The 22,220-nt window shown below is 39.8% G+C and overlaps 1 protein-coding gene across 5 annotated transcripts in view; it reads left to right on the plus strand.

Annotated features, from left to right (window-relative positions):
• The window catches only part of SPATS2 (spermatogenesis associated serine rich 2), an 81,914-nt gene continuing 59,694 nt past the window's right edge, over nt 1-22,220 (plus strand). Inside the window, exons 1-3 of one of the 5 annotated variants that reach the window (XM_054696599.1) lie at nt 1-53; nt 2,657-2,746; nt 15,856-15,944. The gene's annotated coding sequence lies outside the window, so the exon portion shown is untranslated. Of the gene's footprint in view, nt 54-2,656; nt 2,747-6,846; nt 6,903-15,855; nt 15,945-22,220 lie in introns of those variants that run through there. The other 4 variants (XM_037514679.2, XM_054696597.1, XM_054696600.1 and 1 more) reach the window with 4 other exon arrangements.

A 22,220-nucleotide genomic window follows, 5' to 3' on the forward strand; every position in this document is an offset into this window, starting at 1 on the left:
CCACTGCGCCACCAGGGAGGCCCGTTTCATGTTCTTTGGATAGATGCTGCAATGTAGGTATTTCCAATTTTAGCTTTTTTAAGGTAAATTCAGATAACTTTCCAAAAATGACCGAACCAGTTCACATTCCTGCCAACAGTATAGTAGAGTTCTTCTTTCTCTGCTTGTACTCCAGCATTTGTTGGTGGTAGACTTTTTTTAATCTGCCATTCTCACGGGTGTGAGAGTGTGATTTTGATCTGCATCTCCTTTATTAAATGTGATACTGAACATTTTTTCATGTATTTTTTTGTCCTTCTGGATATCTAGCCTCTTTGTTGAATTGTCTGTTCAGATCAGCTGTCCATTTAATAATTTCTTTTATTGTTAAATTGATTTAGATTATTTAGATTATTTATTGTTAAATTGATTTAGATTTTTTGTATATCTTGGATATAGTACTCTTCATTGGTTGTGTAATGTGTGAATACTTTCTTCCATTCAGTAGGATGTCTTTTTAATATACAATACTTTATATATGTATGAATTTTTTTCTATGTAAAAGTTTCTTTTTTTTTTTTTAAAGATTTATTTATTTTTATACAAGAGCTGGGGTACAAGGGCAGAGGCTTGGGATGGTGAGAGGATTTACCAGAGACAGAGTGGGGAGCAGACCAGGCAGACAGACCAAAATTCACTGCTGAGGGGAGCAGCAGGTGAGACAGGAGAGGTCTGCCGCACCATGTGGGAATCTCCCTGGCTGGTGAGAAATCTCCCGCCCAGGCTGCAGACAGCTTCACAGCACTACGCTCAACCTGCTGTGCCATGGGGGAGGCCCATGTAAAAGTTTCTTAAATTAAGGTAGTCACAATTTCATTTTTGCTTTTACGTCCCTTGCTATAGGGGTTGAGTCTCCAAAAGCATCTTTATCATTGATGTCATGAAATGTATCGCCAATCTTTTTTTCTATGTATTTTATTGTTGTAGGGCTTATAAGTTTTCACTCCATCTTGAATTTGTTTTTTGTGCATGGAGTTAGAGAGTAATCCAACTGTCCAGTTTCCCCACCATCATTTGTAAAATAGACTCACTTTTCCCCCTTGTATGGTTGTGGTTCATTAATGATGGATTAAATATTGAGGTGTGAGTTTATTTCTGGCCTCACAGTTCTATTCCATTGACCCATGTGTGTTTTTATTCTAATACTGTATTTTAATTACTGTTGCTTTATAGTAAGCTTCGAGTGTAGTATAGCTTAAATTCAGGTTACATGATGCTTCTCTTTCTCACCTTTATTCTCAGGATTCCTTTTGTTATTTGAAGACTTTTATGGTTCCATATAACTTTTAATCTTTTTGTTTGAATTTTGTGAAGAATATTGTTGATATTTTAATGCGGATTAAGTTAAATTTATATATCACTTTTGGAAGCATAATCATTGTGGCTATATTGATTCTCCCCACCCTTTAGCATGGAATTTCTTTCCATCTCCTTATGTAATGATCTGTGTCCTTTTATAATGTCTTACAGTTTTCATTTTATAAGTTCTTCATTTCCTTTTTTAGGTTAATTCCTACATATTTGATACCTTTGATGCAATTATGAATGAAGTTATTTTCTTAATTTCTTTTTCTTCATGTATAAAAATGCAGCCTATTTTTGTATGTTGATTTTGTAATCTGCCACTTTGGTATATTCATTTATTGTTTCTAACAGCTCTCCTGCAGACATGTTAGAGTTTTCTGTACATTAGTAGTCTCTGTATAGTGTCACATTGTCTTCAATGTGAAGAATGGTTTCCCTTCTTTGGATTCCTTTTACTTCCTGCTGTTGTATGATAACTTTAACTCAGACATCTAACGCTAGATTAAATAGAAATAATGAGAGTGGGCATCCTTGTCTTGCTCCTAATCTTAAAGGGAAAGCTTTCAATTTTTCACCATTAAGTATTATATTGGCTGTAGGTTTGTGATATATGCCCCTTACTATGTTAAGGTGTGTTCTTTCTGTTTTAATCACATTTTCTTTAGAGTTTTTATCACAAATGAGTGCTGCATCTTATCAGATGCTATCTCTGTATTAATTGATATTATCATTTAGAATCTTTAAGAGTCAATTTGCAGACCTGTTCAGATGGTCAGGTCGCTGGTGCCAGTAAAGGTAGTGAGTAGAAAGGAATTGAGATAATAGGGCATCAAAACTTTGACTCTGTTGAGCTTCAAGAAGTCAAGCTTCCTGCTGTGCTGTGGGTACCTGAGTTGTGTGTTGGGGATCAACAGTGAGCCTCTCCGCTAGGTCCATTCCTTGGTCAAAATGTCTTGTGCCAGCCTCAACCTCAAGGCTGTTGTTGAGTGGTGAATGTGGCACTGGGTGAGGACTATAGTTGAACCAGGGCCTCAAGCTAGACATTTTCCTCTTTGATTTTCTTGTACAGTACCTTAACCTGTGCGTTTGTTCCACTTACTAAGATTCAGGTGCCTCAAACTCTGGTCAGTGAGAACATTTACCCCTGGGTGTGAGCAAAGCATGTATTTCACATATAAACTCAGACTACAATTAATAACCTGTTATATGAGGTGACACAGGTGATTCAATCTGACCCTTCCTTCCAACTGTCATAGTTTGGAAGCTTCAGACACAAGCCAGTAATCAGCATTCTGTGCCCTTGTTCCTGCAGTTCTCCAGCGTGTACCTTCTGTCCTGTCCGCCCACTCTGTGCGCACCCCCTTCTCCAGTACGGTGTCCTTGTTTGAAGTCCTTGATACAGGTATGTGCTTTCGAGTTAACGGCAGTAGAGGGGACACCTTATAGTAGCCACCTCCTCTCTGGGTTGTACTGCCCCCAAATGGCTCTAAACAGTTTAGTTTTTTCTTACCCTTTTCTGCCATACTATTGTTCCTGATGTATGCCATAGTTATTAGTTTATCTTCCATGGGTTGTTGTCTTTGTTTTATTGTAATTTGAGTATGAATGTGTGAAGGAGATAAGTAGGTTGTCTTCACTTTTTGCCATCTTGCTGGACTCCCTGAAATATTTCTAATGATTTAAAGTTTGTAAATATCTTCAAGTTCCTGCATATTGAAGACAGGCCAAAGGCCAGCATTCACTCTCCATTGTTAAATCCACCGTGGTGACCTGTAGGAGTAGGTTCCTGAAATACACATCACCTGCACAGATTCAGCAGAAGTCCCATGCCCTTTAAAACATTCTGTGGGGCCTGAGGATGTAGCCCTTAGCTTAAAGGCAACTTCTGCAATCATTGTCCTTTGACTCATTTGTGGTTACTGATCCTTACTATCGAATAGTTCAGATCCTAAATAACACCTTTGAATTACATGGTTACTAATTGTGTGTGTGTGTGTGTGTGTTGTATAAAATTGGCTAAGAGGTATTGGGACTGAGGAGATTTGTGATGAAGTCATAATAGGATTATAGAGTCATGATAGTTAAATGAAGATGCTTCTAGTAGTACTTTCTACTGACCTATATGGGTCTAATTTGAAAAGACTAATTTGCAGTACCTTCAGTCTTTCCTCTCTTGCATACATGTGATCTGTCTAGTTGCTGCTGTTTTAAGGCTACTGTCAGTTGTGCAGAAATAATTTCCTTTAAATTATCTACTCGGTCTCTGATTGCATCCTGTCAACGTGGTCCGCCCACTGCTGGCTTCTCTTTGCTGTCTTCTGTTACATTAATTCAAAATGTGCATTGATATGTAGTGGAAGTGACTCTTACCCTCTCACATCCTTATAGTAAATTACTTTCATAGCCTTACCTGCCTACCCTGCAAGCCCTCATTTACAAGGATCTCACCATTAAACTGCTCCCTGATATTTGAGGAAAGCAGTGAAACTTGTCTATATTAACCATGACACAAAGCTAAGGTATTATACTAGAATGGTAGGTGGTACAGAATCATGACAGACTAAACCATTAGTTTAGATAGAAACTTGATAATTTGTTATCTTACTAATCAGTACACACTAGGTTTCTTGAAATGGCTCTCTAATTCCTTGTTAAATTGATAGTGCTTTAAGCAAAGAACAAAGCATCCTAGGAAAATCTTTTTCAGCTCTGTCATGAGTCAAAGGTTATATTTTATGTAGGTTTTTTTTTTTTTTTAAAGATTTATTTATTTATTTGTACAAGCACTGGGTACAGTCAGAAGCGCGGGAGGGTGAGAGAATTCACCAGAGCGGGGAGCAGAACAGACATACGGACGAAGTACACTGCTGAGGGGAGCAGCGGGTGGCAGGAGAGGTCTGCGCGCCATGTGGGACCCTCGCTGGTGGCCGGGGAGCAGCCGGGGAATGAACCGGAGCTGCAGAGGCTGCGGGCAGCTTCACAACCCAGCGCTCAACCGCTACGCCACCAGGGGAGGCTCTTTATGTAGGTTTTTTTTTTTTAAAAAGATCTATTTATTTATGCATATAAGAGCTGGGGTACAGGCCAGAGCCGTAGGGGTAGGGGGGGAGCAGCGGGGGATTGAACCGGCGCTGCAGAAGCTGCGGGCAGCTTCGCAACCCAGTGCTCAACCGCTGTACCACCAGGGTGGCCCAGGGAGCTGAACTTTTTGATGTCTCAAATGTGGATCTACCGAATGCTGTTAGTTATGATGAGGCTAATAAAATATTAGTTATGATCAGGCTAATATACAATATTTCCATGTTGTAATATTTGTCTTCTAATTTGTTATTAATATAGGGAAGCTGTAAAACTTGTTAGTTAAGAGTACACGCCATTGGGTTCACAACTCTGACTTTCAATCTCTGCTTCTCTACCTAATCTGTCTGTGGATTTTGTTATCTAGTTTCCCTGAGCCCGTGTCCCCACATCTGCAAAGTAGGTACAGTAGTAAATCTTCCTGCATAGTTGTCATGACAGTTGAATTCTTTTTTTTTTTTTTAAAGATTTATTTATTTATGTATACAAGAACCAGGGTACAGGCCAGAGGGTTAGGTGTGTAGGGGTGAGAGGATTCACCAGAGACAGCGGGGAACAGAACAGGCAGACTGACTGAAATACACTGCTGAGGTGAGCAGTGGGCATACAGGAGAGGTCTGCTGCACCATGTGGGTATCTCCCTGACCAGGGATCGAACTCATGCTACAGTGGCTGCAGACAGCTTCATAGGTTGCATCTTAACCCCTTGCACCACCAGGGAGGCCCCTGAATACTTTTTGAAGTGAAATTCTCATAATGTAAAATTACCCCTTTGTTTACAGTTTAGTGGTATTTAGCAGTGTTATACAACCATCGTTATAGTTCTAGAACTTCTGCATTATCCCTAACATGGATCTGTTACCCTTTAAGCAGTTCCTATAGTCTCCTCTCCTTATGTCTGGTAACCACAAATCTGTTTCCTCTTTCCATGAATTTACCTTTTCTGGATAATTCAAGTAAATGGAGTCATATTGCAGACTTTTATATCTGGCTTGTTTTTACTTAGCATAGTGTTTTTCAGGTTCAGCCATGTTGTAGCATGAATTAGTACTTCCTTCCTCTTTTTATAGTGAATACTATTTCATTGTGTGTATTACATTTTGTATATCTGTTCGTGGACAGTTGTGTCATTAACTCCTTTTGGATATTATGAATAATATTTTTAAAATAAATTTAATTATTTTGGGTCTGTACCTGAGAATGGAATTGCTGGGTCATGTAGTATTTTTATATTTAACTTTTTGAGGAACTGCCATACTATTTTCCACAGTGGCTATACCATTTTACATTCCCACTAGCAATGTGCAAGGGTTCCATTTGTTCTATATTCTTGTAATATTTGTTATTTTTCATATTTTTGCTGCAGCTATGTTAGTAAGTGTGAAGTGGTAGCTCATTGTGAATTTAATTTGCACTTCCTTGGTGACAAGTGACATTGAACATATTTTGTGCATTTGTTGGGCTTTTGTGTGTCTTTGGAGAAATGTCTATTTAAATCTTTTCCCATTTTTCCACTGGATCGTCTTTTTATTGAGTTATGATCATTGAGTTTTAATGACTATAATTATTTCAATGTGTGCACATAGTATACACTCACTAAATATTAGTTAATAATATTATATAATATTTTTGCTACATGTGACCTGAATTGGAAGGAAACTGCTTAACTTTTCCAAATAGGAGTGGTGAGGCAATAAAATATTGTTTCTTATCAGTAAAGATTTTATTATGTTAGTGTTAATACTTTGCTTTTAGTTGATTTTCCCCAAATCAGGAAATTAGAAACACAAATGTATGAAAGCAGTTTTTCTTTTGACAGAAATCAGTGTATCATTAATGTTTAATTAAATCCTAAGAACTATAAAGCAGTAGTACCATCTGGTTACAGTTGAGATTTAGGTCATCTTTCTTCATTCTACCCTGTTATGAGATATTTGTTATAAATGCCACAATCAGAACCTTTGAAAAGTAGGTAAGAAATCCTATGGTATTACAGTGTGGTATTATTATTTTTATGCTTACTGCAACTTGGCTTTATGAGCTGGTGGAAAGAAGTCATAGGAGAATCGGAGATCAAAGTAATTATTAATTTAGAGTACTACCCCTCTAGTTAGGATTGTATCTTCTTGAACTGATGAATATATTCTTTTAGGTTTATAGGAATTTGAAGTGAGGTGCAGTAGCTTTAAGCAGAATATACTGAAATCTATGCACGTCTAAATGTGGTTATTTTCTTTTAAAAGGCAGCAAAGGGAAGTGTAGTGATTATTCAAGTCCCTGGTGATTATTTAAGTCCCTCTTGAAGGCCCTCTCCCCCTTGTACTTCCAAGCTTTGTTCTTTATGCCATAGCTCTGAACCCTTCCATCTTTTGTGATGTCTCTCCCTTTGGCCATTCTGTGAACTCTGCCTGGAATTGTGTTCTAAAGCAGTTGGTGACTCCTTCCTAAAGTCTCTGAGGCAGACCATACACTCCTTTTGGGTATTTAAAATCTGTTTCATACTTTCCTAATAGCACCTGTCATAGAGTACTTTCAAAAGTGCTCATTAAATTTTTTTAAAGCGATGCATGTGCATTACCAGTGCAGCAGTAAATGGTGAAAAGATTCCTCCGTTTTCTTCTCTAAAGGCAATCTCTGATAGTACTTTTTCTTATCTATTCTAGAATTATTCTATGCTGATATAAGAATTTTTATAGTGTGTGAAATACTTGCTTTTATCCTATTTTTTATTGCACAGGAACTTGTAAGTCTTGAAAAGTTCACACATAGAAATTAATACAGAGTGAAAGGTGAAAGATCCCTTTTACTTTGCTCCTTCACCCTTTCCCTCCCAGTGATAACACTCCTTCCCAGTAACATTTCTCCTTCCGGAGGTCATCTCTCTTGTAAACACGGTGTGCAGCCTTTCAGATTATTTTGCTTATAGTTACATATTCATATATATTTATATGTATTGTTGTTTTTATGATTTTATGTATTCTGTAACTTCCTCTTACTCTTTTTACTTATGCGTGTTCATTCCCATGATATGTACATGCTATTTTATTTAGGCATTTGCTAATTGATAGAGATATGTATAGCTATAGGGATATAGATACGGGGATATTTATATCTGTATATATATTGATATCTCCATAGAAACATGTCAACAGGGAACTTACCTATGTTTTCTTCTGTGTATTTTATGGTTCCAGGTGTTACACTCAAGTCTTTAATTACTTTTGTATTAATTATTTCATTCTTTTGTATGTGACTGTCCAGTTTTCCTAACACCATTTATTGAAGACTCCTTCCTTCCTCCATTATATATTCTAGGCTCCTTTGTTGTAAATTATGTCCAAGTATATGTGGGTTTATTTCTGGGCTGTTTTTTTCCCACTGAAATGTGTATCTTTTTCTTAAATCCTAATACCATGTTGTTTTGATTCTGTAGTCTGTAGTGTAGTTTGAAGTGGGGCACTGTGATGTTTCTATTTCTGTTACCTTCCCTTCTTTAAATTACAAAAATAATATGCTTATTGTAAAACATATAAAGTGAAAGTCTCTTCAGTCTCATTCCCATGCATATTATTATTCTTTTTTTTTTTTTTAAAGATTGATTGATTTATTTATACAAGCACTGGGTACAATCAGAAGCGCGTGAGGGTGAGAGAATTCACCAGAGCCAGAGCAGAGTGCAGAACAGGCAGAACGACAAAGTACACTGCTGAGGGGAGCAGCAGGCAGCAGGAGAGGTCTGCGTGCCATGCTGGACCCTCACCCAGTGGCCATGGATCGAACTGGTGCCGCAGAGGCTGCGGGCAGCTTCACAACCCAGCGCTCAACTGCTGTGCCACAGGGGAGGCCCCATATTATTATTCTTAACCCACAGGCTAATAGTTTGGTATTTTTTTCCTCCCACAACTTTTCTCGTAAAGATACAGAAACATATATTGTGTTTTAGAAAGAAAGTGTGTGTGTGTGTGTGTGTGTGTGTGTGTGTGTGTGTGTAGAGAGAATGATTGAAACAGGATTATACAGTATCAGTTCAGTAATAATAGATTTAACAAATCAGAATCCTAATGTGTTGTATATTTCAGTCTTTCTCTTATTAGATTACAAGCTGTTTTGTACAAAGATTGTTATTCTTCCCTCTACATATGATGTGAGTGCCACCACCATCTATCCATTTGCTCATGCCAGAAAAACTTTGTTTCTTTAACAAAGTTTTATTGAGTTCCTACTACCTGTTAGATACACAGGAGTGAACTAAGTATAAATCCTTGCCTCATGCAAATTCCAGTAGGGGAAGGCAGATATTAAGCAAAGGAGTAAAATGTTTAATAAATCAATTGGTGATAACTGGTCTTGTGAGAGAAAAAGAAGCGGGATGGGGCGGGAAGGAAAGGGGGGTATAGAGAGAGATTTTACTGGTCCTCTGGAGATTTTACTCTGGAGAAGCCTATCACTGTGACTCTACCTCCCTCTCTCTTGCCTCTGGATCTGTATAGAATGAGATGCATTATAAAGATTTGCACATGTGATTATGGGGCCCTAAAGGTCCCACGATCTGCTGTCTGCACGCTAGAGACCCAGAAAAGTGATGGGGTAAATTCCAGGCCAAGTCTGAAGGCCTGAGAATCAGGAGCACCGATGGTGTAAGTCCAAGGGCAGAAAATTGATGTGCTCAGCTTAAGTAGGCAGAGAAAGTGATGCTCCTTCCTCAGCTGTTTTGTTCTATTCAGGCCCTACGTGGGTTGGATATACCCACCCACAATGGTTAGAATCATGTCCTTTACTCAGTCTGCCAATTCAAATATTAATCTCATTTAGCACTGGCATAATACACATCCAGATCAGATGTTTAATCAATTATGTGGGCACCCATGATCCAATCAAGTTAACATATAATTTACCATTGCAACCAGGTTTTAGAGTTTTCATATAATATTCAAAGTGGGACTTTTTTTTTTTTGTGGGACCCTCGCCAGTGGCCGGGGATCGAACTGGCGCTGCAGAGGCTGCGGGCAGCCTTGCAACCCAGCGCTCAACCGCTTCGCCACCAGGGGAGGCCCAAAGTGGGACTTTATTTTTTTTATAGTTTTTTTTTTTTATAGAGGCATGTTTTTATTTATTTATTTATTTATTTATTTATTTTATTTGTTTGTTTTGTTTATACATGCACTGGGTACAGTCAGAAGCGCGGGAGGGTGAGAGAATTCACCAAAGCCAGAGTGGGGAGCAGAGCAGGCAGAAGGACTGAAGTACACTGCTGAGGGGAGCAGCGGGCGGCTGGAGAGGTCTGTGCACCATGTGGGATCCTCCTCCGGTGGCCGGGGAGCAGCCGGGGATTGAACTGGCGCCGCAGAGGCCGCGGGCAGCTTCGCAACCCAGCGCTCAACCGCTGCGCCACCGGGGAGGCCCAAAGTGGGACTTTTTAAGGAAGAGATGAAGAATCTAATTTGGAAGCATTATCAGGGATCAAGGAGGACATTTTCCTCAGCTTCAGGTCCAGTGTATAGGATGTGGTAATAACTTTCACCACGTAAGGGCTCTGAGCAAGGAGTATAACCCTAGGGGAGAACGTAGTTGTAATTAGAACAAGTCTGAGGGACTAGTCACAGTAGAGGTTGGAAAAGTAGGACACAGTGAAAGGGTTTTAAAACTTGAAGAAGTGTTTAGTACATGGGAGCAGATCAGGGGGGTGTGTAGGATTAGAATATGGGAGATGAGGGGTCCCGGACTGCTTTGGATGGAAAACAAGAACAGAGGTAGAGAACACAAGAGATTAGGGCATGGGACAATAGGTCGATACTGTAGGTGAAGGAGTGGAGGGCATGATGGGTCAGGGGTCCTGCCTGGGTGCTGGGGAAGGGCATTCTTGTTTGTTTGTTTGTTTTTTTAATATTTATTTATATAAGCACTGGGTACAGTCAGAAGCGTGGGAGGGTGAGAGAATTCACCAGAGCTGGAGCGGGAGCAGAACAGGCAGACTGACGAAGCACACTGCTGAGGGGAACAGCTGGCGCGGCAGGAGAGGTCTGCGTGGCAGGAGAGGTCTGCACACCATGTGGGACCCTCGCTGGTGGGTGGGGGTGGAACCTGCACTGCAGAGGCTGCGGGCAGCTTGGCAGCCCAGCACTCAACTGCTGCACCACCGGGGAGGCCTGGACCCTCTTCTTAAATATCTGTTCATGGTGGGGAAGGATGTCTTCCTCCAGGGGACAAGCTAATATACCACATCTTCTTGATCCACTCATCTGTTTTGGGGCATTTAGGTTGTTTCTATAATTTGGCTATTGTAAATAGCTTGCAATAAACATGGGAATGCAAGTTTCTTTTTGAACTAGTGTTTTTGAATTTTTTGGATAGAGTCCGAGGAGTGGAGTGCTGCGAGCCAGCTGCAGCAGCCTGGGTGTCAGGGGTTCCTGAAGGATGGGAAGGCGTCGGCGCAATTGTAGAGAATGATAAGGGAGGGGAAATGAGGAGATGCAAACACTTGATCAGGGTGCTGACATCATCCTGCTGAGGGCCTCAGCAGTCCTTTATTTATACTAAGCAAATCGTGAGTGCATAAGCATATACATTAAGCTAGAAGATAACAATCATCACATGTTTTTCAAGAGCAGCCAAAGGTCTGTTTGCCATCCTGCAGAGGTTATGACATTTATTATTCTTTGTCTTAAAGAAGGCACAGTTGTTAAACAAATGTTTTTTTTTTTTTTTTTTTTTTTTTTTTTTTGATAGAGGCATGCTTTATTTATTTGTTTGCTGGTTTGTTTGTTTGTTTTGTTTACACATGCACTGGGTACAGTCAGAAGCGCAGGAGGGTGAGAGAATTCACCAGAGCCAGAGCGGGGAGCAGAGCAGACAGAAGGACCGAAGTACACTGCTGAGGGGAGCAGCGGGCGGCAGGAGAGGTCTGCGCGCCACGTGGGACCCTCCTCCAGTGGCCGGGGAGCAGCCGGGGATCGAACCGGCGCCGCAGAGGCCGCGGGCAGCTTCGCAACCCAGCGCTCAACCGCTGCGCCACCGGGGAGGCCCTAAACAAATGTTTTTAAAATAGTTATTTACTTTAAACAACCCAACAGTTATTATATTACTAGCAAAAAGCCTATGTGACTGCAACTAACATTTCTAAGTTTGCCATGGTGAACGATTAACTAAGGGCTAGGGGAAACAAAGGGCAGAAAGTAACCTGGGAGAAGGCAGACAAAGGGATATTTTCTAACTAACCTATAAAGTTTAGACTAACATATAACCAAATGATTAAAGCAAATAGAAGGCTTTTATATAGAAATCATCATCTATAGTATATTGTTTTAATATTGATTCGATATTAAGGATCCAAGGGCCTGGAGGGCGTTAATGCCAGGCAAGCCGCACTGACTCTTCCCTAGCCCCTGCTCTCAATTAAGGGAGGAACTTTCCTAATCTAACAAGAGTTTTCTACCTATCACTCCTCTACTTATCTAGTCAGCCTAGTTTCCATATCTAACTTGAAGATCAAGGGACAATTTCTTTTTCCATAAGATTGCTGGTTATTGTTTTAAGGAACTACAAATATTTCATCAGGGGCAGGGTCGGAGATGGTTATAGCTTTTGGTTTTCGAAATGTTTAATATGTGACATATCAGTAGTTGTAACATTGACTATTTTCAAATGCATTATTTGTGCTGCCATGTTTATTAACTTAACCAGTAACAAAATTGTTGTTGACTTATTCTCGAATGCATAGTCTAACAGCTACCATATCAATTGTTACATCCAGGGGAATTAGCCCTAAACAAACAGGAAAAATTTAGCAGGACCTGGCTATGGGTCTCCTGGCTAAATAGGAATTTTTTTTTCTTTTTCTTTTTTTTTTTTTACATCATTGTTCATTTTTTTTTTTAAGATTTATTTATTTATACAAGCACACTAGGTACAGTCAGAAGCACGGGAGGGTGAGAGAATTCACCAGAGCCAGAGCAGGGAGCAGAGCAGGCAGAAGGACCCAAGTACACTGCTGAGGGGAGCAGCGGGCGGCAGGAGAGGTCTGCGCGCCATGCGGGACCCTCCTCCGGTGGCCGGGGAGCAGCCGGGGATCGAACCTGCGCTGCAGGGGCCTTGGGCAGCTTCGCAACCCAGCGCTCAACCGCTGTGCCACCGGGGACGCCCAAAATAGGAATTTTCTTAAAGACTTTGGCCGAGAGATGTTTACAGCTTTTTGTTTCCAGAAGTTTTTTCACTTTGTTAATGTAAGGCCGAATGTTGAATTACTGCCTTTTGGCAGAGAACTACTAATTTTATAAAAAATGTAATATTTGTATCACACAGTGCCATTTGTCATCAAATTGGCTGTTCAGTAATTGATTACACAGTATTTGCAGTTTTACTTTTAGATGCGTAATTAACAATGGTAGAAACTAGCCATAAACAAATGAGGAGAATCTAGTAGTTAGCTAACGAGATTCCTGACTTTTCAGAAATCTGCCCAATGCCCGGACCTTTGTCAGACGACATGAGTAGTATGGCTCCCAGCAGTGGAGTTACTGGGTCTTATGGCAGCTCCATGTTTAATGTTTTGAGACTCTTCTGTGCTCCTTTCCATAAGGGCTGGACCATTCTGTATTCCCACCAGCAGTATAGGAGAGTTCCCTTTTCTCCACATCCTCACCAGCACTTGTTTCTTTTCAATATGGACTATTCTCACAGTTGAGAGATGGTATCACATTGTGCTCTTGATTTGCATTTCCCTGATGATAAGTGATAATGAACATTTCTTCATGTGTCTGTCTGTAGTCTGTGTATCTTCTTTGGAGAAGTGTCTGTTTAGATCTTCTGTCCATTTTTTGATTGAGTTACTTCTTTTCTTTTTGTTGAGTAGTAAGTTCTTTGTAGATTGTCACTATCAGTTCCTTGTCAGATGAATGGTGTGCAAATATTTTCTCCCATTCAGGTAAAATGTCTTCATTTTAGTTAGTTTCTTTCACTGTGGGGAAGCTTTTTGGTTTGATGTAGTACCAATTATGTTCTCTTTTGTTTTCCTTGCTATTGGGGATGAATTCCTAAAGACATCACTGAAGTCATGTCTGAAACACTGAAGTGTGTTGCCTGTTTTCTTCTGTGTACTTTATGGTTTCAGGTCTTACATCCAAGACTTTCATTCACTTTGAATTGATGTTTGTGTTTGGTGTGAGATAATGGTCTAGTTTCATTCTTTTGTGTGCTACTGTCCAGTTTTCCCAACAACAGTTATTGAAGAGGCTAGTCTTGTTCCAGTGTATGTTCTTGGCCCCTTTGTGGTAGATTAGCTGTCCATATAGGTATGCATTTATTTCTGGACTTTCAATTCTATTCCATTGGCCTGTGTGTCTATTTTTGTTCTAGTACCATACTGTTGGTTGTTTTTTTTTTTTTAAAGATTTATTTATTTATGCACACAAGAACTGAGGTTTAGCCAGAGGTGTGGGGGTGAGAGAATTCACCAGAGACAGAATGGGGAACAGAACAGGTGGATTGACTGAAATACACTGCTAAGGGGAGCAGTGGGCGAGACAAGAGAGCTCTGCTTTGCTATGTGGGTTAGCTCCCTGGCAGGGGATTGAACTCCTGGCACAGTGGCTGGGGAGAACTTGACAGTACTGAGACTTTAACCCCTGCGCCACCAGGGAGGCCCCTATACTGTTTTGATTATTTTGGATTTATAATACAGTTTGAAGTCTGGATGTGTCATACCACCATTCTCTTTTTTTTTTTTTTTGTCAGTACTGCTTCAATTGTTTGGGGTCTTTTGTGATTCCATATGAATTTCAGTAGTGTTTGTTACAGTTCTTTGAAAAATGCCATTGATATTTTTATTGCATTGAATCTGTATATTGCTTTGGGTAGAATTGTTACAGGGCAACCCTGGTCTAAAACCAGTTGCCTGACTGTGGGGCCTCACCCTCACGCTTAAAGGGGACTTACACTGCAGGCACACGCAAAAGGTTAACCAAAGGTTTATTTACAAGGAAAGGGGAATGAGGAAATGTACAACTCAGGGAGAAAAGAGGGGGATAAATTCTTAAATGTGTCCTACCTGTTCTGCTGACCTGTAATCCCAAGTGACCCACTGACACCAAACCTGCCTGGCATAGAGCACAAGCCAAGTGAGCCCTGACCCCACTAAGATGGCTGGTTTTATTTACAAACAGAGAAAATGGCTGCTTAACTCCACCCTTAGGTCCTCACAACTTCCCTTTGGGGATCATGGGATTTGTAGTTCCCAGTGTCTTGATGGAATGGGGGTGGCATCCACAAAGCCTGTATGGAATTTGCTCAGGACATCCTTTCCCCCTAACAGCACCATTTGACAATGTTGATTCTTCCAATTTATGAGCAGAGAATGTTTTTCCATTTCCTTGTGTTTTCTTCAGTGCCTTCCAACAATGTTTTATAGTTTTCTTTGTATAGATCTTTTACCGCCTTTGTTAGGGTTACCCCTAGGTATTTAATTTTTTTGCTTTTGTGATTGCAAATGAGATTGCTTTCTCAGTTTCTTCCTCTTCTATCTCATTGACTTCATAGGAAGGCACTGGTTATTGTGTATTGATTTTATACACTGTCACTTGTTAATCTGATTTCTAAACTAAACTGATTGCTTTGATTAGGTTTTCCATGGAGTTTTGAGGGTTCTCTGTGTATATTATGTCATCTGCAAATAATGTTAGTTTTACTTCTTCTTTCCCAATTTGGATTCCTTTTATATCTTTCTCTTGTGTAATTGCTCTATCTAGAACTTGTTGAGTAGCAGTGGTGAAAGTGGACTTCCTTGTCATGTACCTTGTTAGATCTGAGTGGGAAAGCTTTCAGTTTTTCACTGTTGAGAACAGTAGCAGCTTTGGGTTTGTTGTAAATGGCTGTTAATCCCGATTTTCAAGTGTTTTCATCATAAATGAATGTAAGATCTTATCAAAAGCTTTCTCAGCATCTATGACACAATATTATGGTTTTTATCTTTCTGTTGTTGTAATGAATTACATTGATTTTCAGATGTTAAACCACCCTTGTGGCCCTGGTATGAATCCCACTTGGTCATGGTGTGTGATCCTTTTAATGCATTGTTAGATTTGGTTTACTAGTATTACATTGAGAATTTTTGTGTTTGTGTTCATAGGGAAATTAGTCTTTTTTTTGTCTTGTATTTGTTTGTTTTGGTATTAGAATAATGTTGGCCTCATAACATGTGTTTGGAAGTGTTTCTTTTTCAATATTTTGGAAGAGCTTGAGAAGGATATGTATTATTTATTCTTTGAAGATTTGGTAGAATTCACTTGTGAATCCACTGGGTCCTGGGCTTTTGTTATTTTGGGAGAGTTTTGATTACTATTTCAATTTCCTTTCTTGTGATAGTTTGTTCAGGATTTGTATTTCTTCCCTATTCAATCTCAGGTGACTGTGTAATTCTAACAGGTTGTCCATCTCTTCTAGATAGGAGCCTGGAGTGGAATACCAAGAGGTTGCTACTAACAAGTTCCAAGAGTTCGAGCCTTCTAAGGTGCTGCAGGTATCCAAGTTGGGTGTGTGTCCTGGGGGATCTAGGTTAATCCCTTGGTTAAAGTGTCCCAAGTAACCCCATGCTTAGTTCAGTTTTTCAGCTATGGTTCAGCTCTGGTATAAAGATTCTATGACCAATCAATAGTTGTAGCACTGGGAGGGAGATATAGTTGGAATAGTCATGAATGGGGATTTCCTCACTTTTACAGAGCCTTGTCATAGGGTGCTTGCTCCTGTTGCTAGTGCCTGGGTACTTTGAACTCTGGTTAATGGCAGTATGCCATTTAGTTGTTAAAAGCCTTGAGTGAGGCAGATGTTTTGCATAACACAACCACAAGCTGCAGGAATGGCTTCATTTGTGGATGGAGATGCAGGTGAATCTAGCCCTCTCCACCTTTCAGGGCTTGAACTGTTCACGTTTCAGTACCTCAAGTTTAAGCTGATACTCAGTACCTTATACTCTGCAGTCACCAAGACTGTTCACTGTCCTTAGGCTCCCCTGTTTAGGTGTGCAGGGTGTTAAATAAATGTATACAGCACTGAATCATTAATGCTAGAGATTGGGCATATACATTAGTTAATAACACGATACATTGTATTTGAATTTGGGATACATTTTTGGATTGTAAATAGATTAGCCTGATTGTTTCAGGTGCTTCTAATAGTGTTTAAGTATCATAATAAAATTAAATGGCAAAATTACACCTCAGAGGAATGTGAAATTGTATAGCTTCTGGCATTTTGTCTTTGATCAAATCTTATTTTTTTTTAAAAGCTGGCATCCAGGGAATAAATAATATCAGTCATACAGAGCACCTGTGTGGAAAGGTATAGATTGTAGAAGTGTCCTAGTTTTGAAAGGGCTTTACTGGTAACCAAGCGAGCTCAGTGTAGAGAAGGTATATCTGAAATTTACTTGTTAAACTGTATACTATATATCTAGAAATCAAATAAAATTTCAGGAAATGATCAAAAATTATAGAATCAGGGCTGAAAGAAACTTCATTCAATAGATACTTGAATGCGCTTTCCCCACTTTCTTAGACACTGGGATACAGAGGTAAATAAAGACAGAATTGTGGAATTCATGAGACTTATTATCTAATCATCCTCTCTAATCCCCATCTCACCTAATTTTATATTTTATAATGAAACTAAAGCTTGAGAGAACCAGTATCTTGTTTAAAGTCGTTACCGATAGAATGAAACTAGAATGCAAGTTTTCTATATGTGAGATAAAAGCAAAATTAATTATTCATTTACTCTAAAGTTTTGAGTATTCACTAATGTGTTTATTCCTGTATCAGTGTAAAATAAAACAGCTACATCTATTAATATAGAGCTTAATGGGAATATATATATATATTTTTTTGAAAATCAGAATTTTTCCACCATTATACTGTTTACAGTCCTTTGTCTCATGCAAGGTTTAGGGGCTCTCATTTATTCATTCTTTAATGCAACTAAGCTCAATGAGTTTATTGTTTTTCTGACTCCCAGAATAAGTTTTATTGAAGAAGGGAGACTTTTGAATGCAGAATTAGGAAGTTACGGATTCTCGGTGAGAGGTGTACTTACTTACTTCAAAATTTGTGTAGGGCCTAAACTTTTGCCCTGTGAGCAAAGAGAGAACTTTTTTTTCCTTTCCTGGGATTGGATACTGTTATCAAGAACCAGACTGATACATAAAATTAGCCATGTTATGGGCTAACGAGATGTTTGCATACTAGCCTCCTTTTTAATTTTAGCTAACCAAATTGAGTGTATATATTACTCATCCTACAGGGAATCAATCATATCTAAAGCAGAGCAGAGCACACATTTATTCTTTAAAATGTCTTCTCAAACTGATTATGGTTATATTTGATTTTTTTTCTTAGTGCTTGCTTGCTTAAGAGAATTCAAACATTCAGCAATCTAGGAAAGAGTGAAAAAGGTTAATTAAGCTGCTACTAAATAATTTAGAATGTTGTAGTTATTTGGTGGCATGGAGGGATTAAGGTTTTTTCGTTAGAATGTCTAGTTGGAAGTGCTCATACAATGGAGAAAGTTAATTACATTTTCAGTGTAGGTTATCTTGACCTTAGTCTTCCTTGCTGTGTCTGTTCTAGAGTACCTTCTGTCATTCTGTAGGGGTCAATTAGTTCTTAGCTCAGCTGTTTTAGTTTCTCTACAGAAGTTAAGTTTAACCATGTTTATAATCTGTGAACATCAAGCTCCGTTTTTTTATCCAGGAGCTAGCGCATTAAATTCTCTGCCAGTGATTTAAAACACATTGAATTATGTATCTTCAAATAGAAAATATTTATTTTCTCTGACTTAGATATTGGCATTTAAAAATAAAGAGACCTTAGAAATAGTGGTTTTTATGTATTAGTAGTGATTATTCTACTTCAGATATAACCCACTTTAAAACACTAAAAATTAGTGTTATGTTGCAGTGGAGTTATGTCTGTATACATAACACTAATTTTTAGTCACCCAGACATAATTATTTAATAGAAATTTTACATGACATGCAAGCCTTCAGATGGAAATGTAAAAGAACCAGACTTGAGTATTTTGTGAGGTTTGATGAAACTTGGGTGGTTATGGAGGACTATGATAGGTCAGAGCGTATGAGGTACGTGTAATAAAGTGGGGTGACTGTCCTGCCTAGCAATCCTGTTTGTTAGGATTCTTTTCGGGGCCCCTCTGTTTTTGGAAATGAAGATGCTCTTTTCTTGCCAGTGTAATGAAGGCACCAGTCACATGAGAATTTTATGACTTGTTTTGGGGGAAAAGGATTGGGGAAGGTCAGATTGACCTGAAGTTGTGCAAACTTGGGGAATGTAATGATTTGTGAATCCTCATCCATGTGCTTATAATTTTAAGACATGACTCAGACACAGTGTATAACGGGGTTTATTTACAAGGGAGAAATTGGGAAAGATTTTTAAAAAGGTGTTTCTGAGGCCACAAATGGCTGTCTGTCCTACCCCAGATAGTATTTACAGTGTCCAGTAGTCCAAACCAAAAGGTGCTTGTGAAAGATGGTGTCCCTCTGATGGGAGTTTGGAGCTGGTAGCACCGATAAGCGGTTGACCAGGATCCAGCGCACAGTGGCAGCTGGAGATAATCACAGGTGGTGCTGCTGAGGGAGCAGCAGCCAGCAGCAGTGATCCGGAGGCTAAGCTGGGCAGTGTTGGAGATGACAACAGCTACTGTAGACATCTCTGGAGGTGGTGTTGGTTCAGGCCTGTGACTTGGCTCAGGAGGCAGTGTTGGAGGATCAGGCAGCCCTAGTCTGTTCTTAGAGGCAGGATTGGTTCTGCTGCAGGCCAGAGATTAGAAGTGAAGGTTATCCCGGAAGAGAGTGTTTGACGAAACCCAATTGGCTCATTTTCAAAACTGGCACAGGTTTCAAAACCCAAACCACAGGGCCTCCCTGGTGGTGCAGCAGATTGAGCACAACACTGTGAAGCTGTCCGCAGCCTCTGCAGGGCCAGTTTGATTCCTGGCCAGCCAGGAGATACCCATACGGTGTGGCAGACCTCTCCTGTCTCGCCCACTGCTCCCCTCAGCAGTGTTTTCAGTCGGTCGGCCTTCTGCTCCCTGCTCTGTCTCAGGTGAATCCTCTCACCCTCCTGCGCCTCTGGCCTGTACCCCAGTTCTTGTATAAATAAATAAATCTTTAAAAAAACAAACAAACAAACAAAGACCCAAACCACACCAATGCCTGAATACCCAACCTGCACCAAAATTGTCCATCTCATGTTGGATGGTAGGCACAGGGGGCGCAGAAGAGCCATGCATGCTTCACTGCACCACCAAACCAGGAGACACACAACTCCTCTTAGACTTCTAGCTCCTCCCATTTTTTCAGGGTCCTTCAGCATACAATATTCAATATGCTAAGGTGTCATGTTTTGGGATAGCATGTCCTAAACCCCATCAGCTATGTTTAAGGCTTTTGTGGGACATCACCTTTAAGATTTTTACAAGGGGGCCTCCCCTGGTGCGCAGTGGTTGAGCGCTGGGCTGCGAAGCTGCCTGCAGCCTCTGCAGCGCTGGTTTGATCCCCATCCGCTCCAGCGAGGGTCCCACATGGCATGCAGACCTCTCCTGTCACACCTGCTGTTCCCCTCAGCAGTGTATTTCGTCAGTCTGCCTGTTCTGTTCCCCGCTCTGGCTCTGGTGAATTCTCTCACCCTCCTGCGCTTGTGACTGTACCCAGTGCTTGTATAAATAAATAAATAAATCTTTAAAAAAAATATTTTTACAAGGCCTTTTGTTTGAAAGGATGTATGAAGCAACATCTTAAATCTCTTTGGATTCTAAAGTTGGAGTAGGGAAGCTACTGCCATTGAACTAAAATTCATTTTTACGTTTTTTAAAGGGTTATAAAAAAATAATAAAGGATCTTTAACAGAGACTTTATATGGCCCTCAAAGCCCAAAATGCTTATCTGACCCTTAACAGAAAAAGTTTGCCATCCTTTGCTCAGTACAGAGATTTAATCTTTAGATCTTGTTTCTGTGACACTGCCTTGGATTTGGTGTTTGCTCAGAGGGCAGTTCTTAATTGGAGAAACACTTATTATATGTAGTGGCTTGGAATTAGAAACCATTTTAATTTTGGACCTAGTAGGTCCCGGTTCCCTTATAGTTCTTTCTGTTTGAAAATTACATAATTCCTTCTTTTTCTCATCTCTCTCTGTACACACCTAAAACCAGTTGACTCTTTTTGACATTATGCTTAGAAGTCTCCTTACTCATTAGTTATATTTTCTTTTTTCCATATTACTGCAGACAAAAGCTTTGCTAAACTTTCTTTTTTTTCTTTTTTTTTTTTGTGAGACCCTTGCTGGCAGCCAGGGAACGAACCGGCGCTGCAGAGGCTGCGGGCAGCCTTGCAGCCCAGTGCTCAACCGCTGCGCCACGAGGCTCTGCTAAACTTTCTACGGTTGCCTAATTGCATTCTTCTTTTCTTCAGCTTCCAGTAATACTTTCTTCACTTGCTTTTAAGTCAAGGGTCAACAACCTTTTCCCCACATGGGTCAGGTAATATTTTAGGCATACCAACTCAACTGCTGTTGTGAAAAAGCAACTGTAGAGAGACAGTTTGTGAACAAATGGGCATGACCATATTCCAGTAAAATTTTGTTTACTAGACAGATGACAGGTTAATTTTTGACAGTATATTGTAGTTTGCCCACCCCTGTAGTTTGCCCACCTCAGTTTCCTTGAGGCTTTACTTAACAGTTCCTTGAGACCCTCATACTGTCAAGGTTCTTGCTTCCTCCTGCTACCTAGTGACCTTTAATGGCCAAACATGTTACTTTTTTGTTAGGATAGCAGTGCACTCCCTATACCAAAATCTGTTTTGGTTATTGGTTGTGGTGTAGCACACCGTGCCAAACTTAGTGATCTAAAACAAAATTCCTTAATATCTTTTATGGTTCTGATATTTGAGCTTGGTTAGGCAGTTCTTTCTCATGGTTTCTGATCTGGATGTATTCAGATGCTATCTGAGCTGGCGTCATTTAAAAGGCTTCCTTAACTAAGTCTCTTATGCAGGAGGAGGCAGAGGATAGCTGGGCCTGGAGTCATTACCAAAGATTCCTCATTCACATCTGGTGACTTGGCTGGATAAAAGTCAGATAGCTGGCACCCCTTAGACATCTCTCTAACCCTATGAGACCTCCCTCTCTTTAAGGTAGTTGGATATCCTTACTTGGTGATTCAGAATTGCAAAGATGTTTGACCCAGGAGATTGGCCGAAGGAAGTTTTGCTCTTGTATGACCTAACTTTGGAGAAGTTGGGGAAGTATTACAATAATAACATTATTGTATCTTCATTTTATAAAAATATTACAAATAAAAGTATTTTTTGCTCACTGTCGCTTCTTCATTTGCTTCATGGGGAGAAAAATTTGATGGGGATAGAATCAAAGAATTTGCAGACATGTTTTAAAACACAAAATGCCCCACACATGCCTCTATCCCCAAATTTTGGAAGCTAGAATATAGTGGTTAGTTTTTCCTTTCATGGAGGGTGGAGGTAGGAGATGGTCTTTCTTCACTTAATGTTCAAGAATGAATTTATCAAGATCTTTGACAGGTGGATTTGTTAAAATACTTCTTCAGTAAAGACAGGACCTGGGAACTTTGGACTTGGATTCTTTTTCTTCTCCTTTAGGATGGTGTTTCCATCCTAAAAGAGACAATAGAACCATTTCAAACTATTAAAAATTCTACCATTTAGATATTTATTTGAATTTATAAGTAACATTTTTACAATAAAGGGTATAGTGCCTG

Source organism: Talpa occidentalis, unplaced genomic scaffold (assembly GCF_014898055.3).
Source record: "Talpa occidentalis isolate TD23 unplaced genomic scaffold, MPIMG_talOcc4v2.1 talOcc4.16, whole genome shotgun sequence".
Lineage (NCBI taxonomy): Eukaryota > Metazoa > Chordata > Mammalia > Eulipotyphla > Talpidae > Talpa > Talpa occidentalis.